Source organism: Eublepharis macularius, chromosome 14 (genome assembly GCF_028583425.1).
Source record: "Eublepharis macularius isolate TG4126 chromosome 14, MPM_Emac_v1.0, whole genome shotgun sequence".
Classification (NCBI taxonomy): domain Eukaryota; kingdom Metazoa; phylum Chordata; class Lepidosauria; order Squamata; family Eublepharidae; genus Eublepharis; species Eublepharis macularius.
The window spans coordinates 19,400,990-19,411,618 of record NC_072803.1 but is presented as its reverse complement, the minus strand read 5'-3'; the positions used below and the strand labels follow the sequence as shown (position 1 = coordinate 19,411,618).

The 10,629-nt window shown below is 45.0% G+C and overlaps 1 non-coding gene across 1 annotated transcript; it reads left to right on the top strand.

Annotated features, from left to right (window-relative positions):
* Window positions 1-495: 495 nt before the first annotated feature.
* On the top strand, window positions 496-564 carry TRNAT-GGU (transfer RNA threonine (anticodon GGU)). The gene has a single exon. It is a non-coding gene; the product is annotated as a tRNA-Thr (tRNA).
* The last annotated feature ends 10,065 nt before the right edge of the window (window positions 565-10,629 follow it).

Here is a 10,629-nt window from a genome sequence, read left to right as displayed (position 1 = left end):
CCTCTTTGGGGAACTGCCTGAACTGTGTTTCTGCGCGTTCTCCCTTGAAATGAGCCCTGCACCTAATTATTCCACAGTATATCTGTTGGTGTCACAGAATTTAGCAATTACTATGAGTCACTGGTTTTCCAATAATTTAAATGGTTCTGCTCTGATTACCCCCCACCATTAGTATAACTTTAATATCCTCCTTGTTTTGTTGACCCATGTCCAATGGGCAAGGACAAAAGGTGGACAGTAACTGTCAGCTTGGTTCATGTTCCTCACCCTGTTGGAACACTTTATTGTGCTCCATTTGTGCTTGTTACACATTGTGGAGTGCATTGCTTGGTAGGGATTTAGCCTGAATAGCCCAGACTATCCCAAGCTCATCAGAAGCTAAGCAGGATTGGCCATGTGGTGAGTACTTGGATGGGAGACCACCAAAGAAGACCTGGGCTGCTATGCAGAGGAAGGCAATGGCAAACCACCTCTTCTGATGTCAGGGAAGGGCTGGCTGTGGCTCAGTGGTAGAGCATCTGCTTGGTAAGCAGAAGGTCCCAGGTTCAATCCCTGGCATCTCCAGTTCTGACAGTAGGTGATGTGAAGGACCACCATAGGAAGTCCTGGAGAGCTGCTGCCAAGTCTGAGTAGACAGTACTAACTTTGATGGACCAAAGGTCTGATTCAGTATAGGGCAGCTTCATGTGTTCACGTGTATTCAGGGCTACTTAGCCAGCCAAGCCACCCAATGGGGTGGTTGCCAATGCTCCCGAGGGTCTCAGCTTGCTTCTGGCCATTGATGGTGTAGGAAGCAATGAGCATTGCCTACAGGACTTGCACAATTGCTGACCAGGTCCATGTCAAGCCCCTGTGCCATTGCCAGAGGGGCTTGGCTCAGACTCAGCCAGCAGCAGCAGCACAGGAAGTGGCACTGGGTGCATCTTGCTTGGGGAGACAGAGTACTCAGCCAGCCATCTTTAGGGTGCCTTTAGGGGAACAGCTCTGTGAAAAAGTCCAGGCTCCTTCCTGGTATCTGTAAGAACTGCCTGCCATGCACCCATATGTCCATTTTGTAAGAGACCCTTGCAGAACTCCCTAAGAAATGTTGCTGTGCTCTCAGTGGGCACATTGCCTACAGAATAGCATAGGCCAGCCCACCAACCCGCCCACTCTGCTCTCGGATGCCATCACTTGAAAAGCCCCATAAAGGCCGAGGGAGTGGAAAGTTTTGCCTTCTGCAAACATGTGACCTGGTTTTGATCACACAGTACAATTAAATTGGACTCTGCCTTCTCCTAATTGAAGTGGCTGGAAACTAACCCAAGTCCTGTGGGAACTATGAGGATATCAGTGCTAGAATCTCCTGTCTTTGCAAATTGGATCATGGGGAAATTCCAACCCAAGCACTCAATCTGCACATCAAATGCATCCTCATTCAGTTCCATGGACAGGGCAAGATTTCTTCATCAGGCTCTTACCATGATTCAGGCTTCTGGTTAACACTGGTCTCATTGAAGACAGTGGCATTTATTTGGGCTGGATCTCACCCATCACAAACAGAAAATGCCTTTCATCTTTCAGATCTTTAAATATATAAAGTCTCATGGCGAAATAAGGGGTTTTCACCTTTATTTCCCAGCAAAGCTCCTAGGCTTTCAACAACTGCCTGGAAAACAGACATTCTACTGGGGAAATTTTTCTCATCACTGCATTTGTCTGCTTGGGAAAAGCTGCACCTGATACAATTTTGTGTGCCATGAAGATGTTAAAAGGCATAGGAGCCCTACCAGGAAAATAGATCCAGAGGAGTTAACCATGTTAGTTGGTAGTAGCAAAATAGTAATGAGTCCAGTAGCACCTTTAAGAAGAACCAACTTTACTGCTTGGTTAGTCTTAAAGGTGCTACTGGGCTCTTTACTATTTTGCTACCAGGAAAAAACACACACATCTTGAATCCAGAGGAGTTAGCCGTGTTAATCTGTAGTAGCAAAATAGAAAAGAGTCCAGTAGCACCTTTAAGACTAACCAATTTTACTGTAGCATAAGCTTTCGAGAATCACAGTTCTCTTCGTCAGATGCTTCGTCATGCATCTGATGAAGAGAACTGTGTTTCTCGAAAGCTTATGCTACAGTAAAGTTGGTTAGTCTTAAAGGTGCTACTGGACTCTTTTCTATTTTGACACACATCTTGGCTACCTTATTTGGAAACTTTATTTCTTTCTTTAGATAGTTATACCCTACTTTTCTCCCCTCAAAGCTGCTTATGATATTGTTCTTCCTTCCTCTATTTCATCCTCACCACAATAATCCTGTGAGGTAGGCTGGGCTGAGACAGTGTGACTGGCCTATGACTATCCAGCAAACTTGTACGGCAGAATGAAGATTCAAACCTGGGTCTCGCAGATTCTAGTCTATATCCCATAGCCCTTAATTTAGCTGTTCTTATCTTACACTTCCTCTAAAGACCTCTGAATGGTAGACATGGTTCCTTCAACCGGGTGAAGTAAGTTAAGCTGAGAGAGGATGGCTGGATCAAGGTCGCCCAGTCTCTCAGGTCCTAGTCCAGCTCTGACCGCTATACAATACTACGCTGGCCAGCATTAGGCTGAAGTACAGTCATTGGCCCCATTCCTGTTTGTGAGATCATTACCAGGTTTTTGTATTCATGTGCTACCTCTAATGAGCAAGAAATGAGCACGGACGGATCTGTGCAATAGGTTGAGTTTGCGTATCCCTAGCCATTTAACAACAGCTTGTGTGGGCACTGCTAAGTGGTAACAGCATTGAAACAGGAGTGTGGGCTGAGAATCTATGCTTCTTTCAAAGCTGAACACTTAGAGGAAAGCATGGAATAAACAATACAGGGTACGTACCCCACCCATATGAATAAACTTCACAGGATATCTTCCACACCCATAGGAATTCAGCCTTTTGCTGTTCAAAAGCACAAATCTTCTTATCCCCGCAAGAGTTCTGCTTGTCCAAAGTTCAGCATTTTAGTGAGTTTTCTTCTAAAAGAGGGGGGGGGGACACACCCTAACCCTGTTCCTTGCTTTTATTTAGCCATTGCTGCTTGTTCTCCCCCTAGACAAAAGGACTTTGTTTCCCCCCCCCCTCCCCTCTTTCTCACCCCAGTTTGCAGGAACAGGAAAAAGCAGCCACTCCCACACACAAACTAAGTGTACTGCCAGTCCTGTTACTATTATTTCATGTTTAAAATTCCAGCAACAGAAAATCACTCTACCATGCAGAGAAGCTGATATCCCAAAGCAACCTCTTTTGAAAGCAACGAAAAATCTTAGACAGAGCTGGTTTCGTTTTAAAGGAAATCAGAAACGGAAGAGCTTGGCAAATGCAACATCCTTAAAAGTGTGCAACCCTTTCCAAAGATGACAAGAGTCCAAGTTGGCAGCACATTCTGAACAGAACTCAATCACCTCCTTCCCGTAGGCTCTTAGACCCTCAAGGTCCACAGCATTCCCGCAATAAAAGTCGTAACGGCACAACCAACCCAGCTGCAATCTTTCACACCGCCAGTTTACATGCATATATAATTTCTGTGCATTAAAAGGTACAAGATCTGTACGTACATTACAGCAGTCCATCCTGGATGCCACTGTGATGGGGAATTCCCCAGTCAACACAAGGCTGGTATCGTGGGAAGGCAGAGATCCGCTTTTTCTGCTTTCGAGAACTTGCTTTCCCCCTAATGTCTCTGGTTCAGCTTTCTGCAGGTGCCCAAGTTGTGTGGAGCTGCCTGCCTACGTAACCCAGTTACTCGCGGCTGGGGAGCCTATCAGACCTACTCAAGCAGCTCCAGTTCTCATGCTTTTTAATTTCTCTCTCTCCCTCTCCCTCTCCAGCTTATTTCACAGCACCAACTCCCCTTTGCTTCCAACACCCTTCAAATACTTAAAGAGACAAGCAGGCTGGCATCAGGATTACTTTGTGCCATAGAAATACACTAGAAGCAGCAACCACAGCCCTGAACATTCAGCAACTGCATTTACAAGTCCTCTTAGTTAGGGCAGGTTCTCTTTATACCAGGGCCTGATCAGATTTGGTTACCTGAGTGGAGAGATGATCCAGTCGAATCCCTTTCTCTTCTTTTTCCTAACCTGATTCAATTACATGTATAGGAATGGATCCTCTGTTTGCACGTGTTTGGCATGCATTTTTCAACAAGGCTTCTCTGCCACGGCTATCAATTCTCTAGCCTTTCATTTGCTCAAGGTAAGATGTTAGGCAGCCCCCTAAGTTACTTTTTGAAAGCCAAATAGGGAGGAAGTTGCATTTTCTTTTGTGTCGTGAACACAAATGATGTTTGACTTTATATACTGAGCAGCTCCATACACAGAAGTGTGCCATTCTACCTGCTGACTTATTCTCCATACTTGGTATAATGCCAGTCCCCGTCACCAGCCAAAGCATTGGATATCAAGGTGGTAATTGAAGTAGTCCTGACACGAATGTAAAGACATCAGAAGAGTCCTGCTGGATCAGTCCAGTGGTCTATTTCTGGTCCAGCATCCTGGTTCACTCACCAGCCAACAGTTGCCCTGGAGGGCCAATGAACAGGGCATAGATGCCAAAGCCTTCCCCTGAATGTGCCTCCAAGCCCTGGGATTCAGATGTTCACTGCATTTAAATATGGAGGTTCCCTTTACTCACCATGGCTAGTAGCCATAGAAGGACTTCTCCTCCATGAATCTATCTAACCCCCTTTTAAACCATATATCATAGATTCATAGGGTTGGAAGATACCTCCAGGGTCATCTAGTCCAACCCACTGCACCATGCAGGAAATTCACAACTACATCCCCCCACCACACACATACCCCAGTGACCCCTGCTCCATGCCCAGAAGATGGCAAAACCCTGTCAGGATCCCTAACCAAACTGGCCTGGGAAAAATTGCTTCCTGACTCCAAAGTGGTAATCTGCATTACTGTGGGCATGTAAGAAGGGGATATGAGAACTAAGCACTGATGTAACCCTTCCTGCCCTCCCTCTCATGATCTACCTACGTTCACAGAATCAGCATGTATGCTCATGGCCATCACTACTTCCATTGGCATTGCATTTCACAATATAATTACTTGTTGACGAAAGAAGTATTTCCTTTTGTTTGTTCCGTATCTATTGCCCATCAACCTCAAGACACTCTCAGGGACCAACTGTGGCTCAGAGTATGCTTTATGTGCAAAAGGTTCCGGGGACCATCACTTATGAACCTACCCAGCAATTAAGATCATCTGCCGAGGTTCTCCTACAGGTACACCCACCTTCAAATGTCTGTTGCAGAAAGGGCCTTGGCTGTGAAACTTCCTTCCTATGCAGTTTTTCATTATATCTTAATGCCCCTGGAGAGGTCTTTTGTACTCACTTGTGCTTTTAATCACATATAGAGACAAAGTGCTTCTTTAATGTCTATGGTCTGAGTGCTGACTTTATTGTATGTGTTTTATACTGGGCGTTGGGATTGTTTTTACTATTTATTATAAACTGCCTTGAAAGCTTCTATAGTAGAAAAGAAAGATGTAAAAAAAACTTAAATAAACCAGAGGGGTTGTAGTGGTGTGGATTACATGGGTGGTACCAGGTTCCTGGCTTACAAACATACTAAGCTATTCCTATGTTTGCCATAAATTAATCTGTTATGAGACTAGGCTTTAGAGTAATGATAGTTAGCATTTATGGGAAGAAAGCCTCAGAATTAAATCCCACTGGTTTGGATCTAGACTAAATTGGCAATGTATTGTCGAAGGCTTTCACGGCCGGAGAACGATGGTTGTTGTGGGTTTTCCGGGCTGTATTGCCGTGGTCTTGGCATTGTAGTTCCTGACGTTTCGCCAGCAGCTGTGGCAGGCATCTTCAGAGGTGTAGCACCAAAAGACAGAGATCTCTCAGTGTCACAGTGTGGAAAAGATGTAGGTCATTTGTATCTACTCAGGAGGGGTGGGGTTGAGCTGAGTCATCCTGTAAGAGTTTCCCAGGGTGTGGAATGCTAATGGCGGGAGGCTTCACTGTGTCCTGAGGAGGTTCTTTTGCATATGGATTGGTACTTGATGTGCTAATCTTCTCTGCAGGGCTATTGTCGGGGATAGAATGTTTTGTTAGCCTGGTGTTTTTCAGAACTGGAAACCATGCTCTGTTCATTCTTAAGGTTTCTTCTTTCCTGTTGAAGTTTTGCTTATGCTTGTGAATTTCAATGGCTTCCCTGTGCAGTCTGACAAAGTAGTTGGAAGTGTTGTCCAGTATTTTGGTGTCCTGGAATAAGATACTGTGCCCTGTTTGCGTTAGGCTATGTTCAGCCACTGCTGATTTTTCAGGTTGTCCAAGTCTGCAGTGTCTTTCATGTTCTTTTATTCTTGTCTGGATGCTACGCTTTGTGGTCCCGATGTAAACTTGTCCACAGCTGCAGGGTATACGGTATACTCCTGCAGAGGTGAGGGGGTCTCTACTGTCTTTTGCTGATCGTAGCATCTGTTGTATTTTTCGGGTGGGTCTGAATACTGCTTGAAGGTTATGCTTTTTCATAAGCTTTCCCATCTGATCAGTAATTCCTTTGATATATGGCAAAAACACTTTTCCTGTAGGAGACTGTTTTTCCTTGGTTGTTTGATTCATCCTGGGTTTGATTGCTCTTCGGATTTCATTTCTGGAGTAGCCATTTGCCTGAAGTGCGTGGTTCAGATGATTAATTTCCTCATTGAGAAAGTGCGGCTCACATATCCGTCTTGCACGATCCATTAATGTTTTCATTATGCCTCTTTTCTGTCGGGGGTGGTGATTAGAGTTTTTGTGTAAGTACCGATCAGTGTGAGTTGGTTTCCTGTAGACCTTGTGACCTAACTGAAAGTTTGCTTTGCGGATGACCAAGGTATCCAGGAATGGGAGTTTTCCCTCGATTTCCTCAATTTCCCTCAATTTCCATGGATTCCCCTTTCCCACTGCAAACCTTCCCCATATCATTCCTCAGGGTCTCCTCTGCATTTCATGGAGCTCCATGGGCTGCACTGGGAGGAGAGAAGCAGGAAAGTTCCATTATGCCCTGGAAAATTTAGCCTGGATACTACTCACGGAGTCCAGAAGGACTTGCTCCCAGATTGTGCATAAGATTGTGACATAGGCTACTTTTTGAGTGTTTAAAGTGCTTCCTATACATATCTCAGTAATCTAGTTAAGAAAGACCAGTTAATCTCCTTAATGTGACCCTAATGAACTTCCGGTCCCATATTGCAGGCTGAGGCTGGAAGTAGAGCCACAGTGGCTAAATGGAACCTCCATGTTTAGGGCAGAGTAACTCTGAATTTCTGTTGGTGAGAGATAACAACAAGGGGATGGTTTGGTCACTGTGACATTAGCAGACTTTCCAGGGACATGTGGTTAGCCACTGTAGAAAGCAGGGTGTTGGTCTAGATGGAGTTTTGGTCTGATCTTGGAAGGCTGTTATTTTCTTAGAACAGAGACTTCTCCAAGATTAGGTGAGATCTGAACCAAGGACTTTCCAGCTCGCACTTTGAGATCTTTAGCTAATGCTCTTCATGAACTAAGCTTGCCAACTCCATCTCGGGAAATTCCTGAGAATTGGGAGCAGTGCCCATGGAGAGTGGATTTTGGGGAGGAGAGGGAGTAGAGATGTGATGCCCTAGAGTCCACCTTCCACAGATGTCATTTCCTCCAAAGGAACACATCTCAATAGTTCGGAGACCAATTATAATTCCAAGAGAACTCTAAGTCCCACCTGGAGGTTGGTAACCCTACCATGAACTATTGCACTTGTATTGACAAATGGAGTTAAATAATTAATTGCTTTTTTTTTAGAAAAAATGAAGCCAAAAGCTATCATCATCTTTTGCAAGCTTATGCCATAAAACCCAGGATAAATGCACCCATATTGTAGGCAGCCATGCAACACTCAGACTTACACAACAGCCAAGCATGACACACTGTGGCTGACCTTCTTGCACAAAGACACATCTCCCCTTTATGGAATCTATAATGCACTTGTCTTGTTGTGGACACCAGAGGCACAGGGTATATCCAGATGACAGCTTTTTTTTTTTTAATCCTTGAAGCATCTAGAAAAAGTAGAAATGTGTTCACTTTTCAGCTATATGGTTTGGCAAAAGGGGTGAAGCACCTTGCAAGCTGATGCATTGCTAGGGCTGTGTATGCTGGAAATAAAACACAAATCCAATGGTACCTTAAAGACTGACAACATTTATTTTATATCTATATCTATATAAAGAGAGCCACAGTGGTGTAGGGTGTGAGTGTCGGACTAAGATCTGAGAATCCCCAGCTCAGCTTTCTACTCTGCCATGGAAGCTTGCTGGGTGGCTCAGTCACACACTCCCAGCCTATCCTCTCTCGCAGGGTTGTTGTGAGGACAGAATGGAGAAGCGGAGAATGGTTTAAGAAGACACTTTGGGTCCTCATGAATCTTTGAAGTGTAGATTCGCTATGTGGGGAAAAGGAGGTAGAGAGGTATCACATCACATGGAAATAAACACCATGGTTTTTCTGTGTCCATGGGCTCTGTGTTAACCAGGATCCCTAGAATTTTGTCCCCTTCTCTCGCCTGTTATCGTCCTTGCTTGTAATAACTAGGACCAAGCTAGATGTAATACAGATCAATTCATGTATACTTGTAGATTGTGAAGTGGGAGTGGCCAGGCCTCTTTTTAAAAACAAAAATGGAGTCTGTGAGGGGAGATAAACCCTGCCACCTCCTCCCTTCATTCCATTGTATTCCACACTTTTCTTTCAAGCTGGCTGAAGGCTGGGTTGAAATAAAAGTTCCAAAAACAACAGACCTCACTAAGCTAAGTGAGGGAGGGACAGGGGTTCATTTCCCTCACCCAGATGCTTCATTTCCAATAACCATTTTAGACATAAATGAGTGGACACATAAATACATAGGACTACGTTGTTAGCATATCTCATCTGCTCCTCAGAAGCAGCCCCGTCCTCTACCCAAACAAATCAAAGTGTTTAGATGTAATATATTGTCGAAGGCTTTCACAGCCGGGGAACGATGGTTGTTGTGGATTTTCCAGGCTGTATAGCCGTGGTCTTGGCATTGTAGTTCCTGACGTTTCGCCAGCAGCTGTGACTGGCATCTTCAGAGGTGTAGCACCAAAAGACAGAGATCTCTCAGTGTCAATGACACTGAGACAACATTGACACTGAGAGATCTCTGTCTTTTGGTGCTACACCTCTGAAGATGCCAGTCACAGCTTCTGGCGAAACGTCAGGAACTACAATGCCAAGACCACGGCAATACAGCCCGGAAAACCCACAACCGCCATGTTTAGATTTAAGTTTGACCAGTTCCATCAGCTTAACGGGAATCGATCAGGCCTCAGCCAAAGTAGCTTGGTCTGAATGAAGCAGGGATAAGGCTGAAGGTATCACTGACATGAGATCTCACTGCAGCGATGTCTGGGTAACTGAATACGTGCTGAGAAAGCCGGGCGAAACTTTTGTGCTTGTCTGCGAACAAGTGAAGGAAGAGCCTGAGAATTAGCCAGGCTCAACTGTGTGTTTTCTCCCATCTGAGCTCCCTGCCTACGTTAAAAATGTTGCTTCCATAAAATAAAGGCTTGGACGTTGCTAAGCAACCTTACAATCTCCCACTCCGTGTTGCCACTGTTCAACGGGCTTGTCTTCTCTTATTGCCTGGGGATTTGTTCCTCAAAAAAAAAAATCTTTGCACTACCAGGTGCGAGATTTTACTGGGGCTTTTAAAATAAGCGCTAACATTGTCGTCTGAAACTCTGATGCAAAAATAAACAATGTGTCCGCTGGTTTTTTACCCCAAAAAACCCGGTTAGTCGAAGCTAAGCATCTGATGTTATGTATATTTACTCAAAATCAGAGCCTCGGGTCCAACAGGACTGACTTCCTATAAAGGCTACAATCCTGTACATGCTGGTATGGAAGCAGGTCCCATTGAAGACAGTGAGTCTTGCTTCCACATCAACCTGCATAAGATCAGGCTCTTTGTGTTCTTGGGATTGCCACTTCAATGTATTAGAAGAAAAAGATGCCAGCTGCCATTCAAAGAAGCAGAACGGTGTGCTGGATTGCAGCCATTATAAACAGGAGTACAATTACTGTCATGCACATTGTAAAACTTGGCAGGTTTTGTTTGTATTGATATAATGGCACTGAACAGTGTGATATGCAATAAATGTGAGGTGGCTTAAAGGATTAAAGCTGGCCGTTACCAGACAGGCAGGTAGTAGCTATCAGATATGCTCTTTGGGCCTGATTGATGACAATACAGATGTGTTTTAGCACCTGGTGACGGCTACCAAGTGTTCCAGGTTTAAGATGCCAGGGGTCTTAGGGCAGGGCTTCTGAATGCTGGACAATGGTATTTCAGTCTCTGTAGCACCCTGGGTTGCCAAAGGAAGCAGCTGGTGAACTGCTCTCTGCTTAGGGTTGCCAGATCCCTCTATCCCCCCCTTCCCCGGGATGGTTGGAGACCCGGCACTTATCTTGTGCCGGCAGTGTGTAGATTTTTGCATGCGCGCTCCGGAGCCAGCATCATGATGTCACTTCCGGAAGTGACATTACCACGCTGGTTTCGAGACCGCTCCCTTGCTCCACACGGGGCCGATTTGGCCTGTTGGG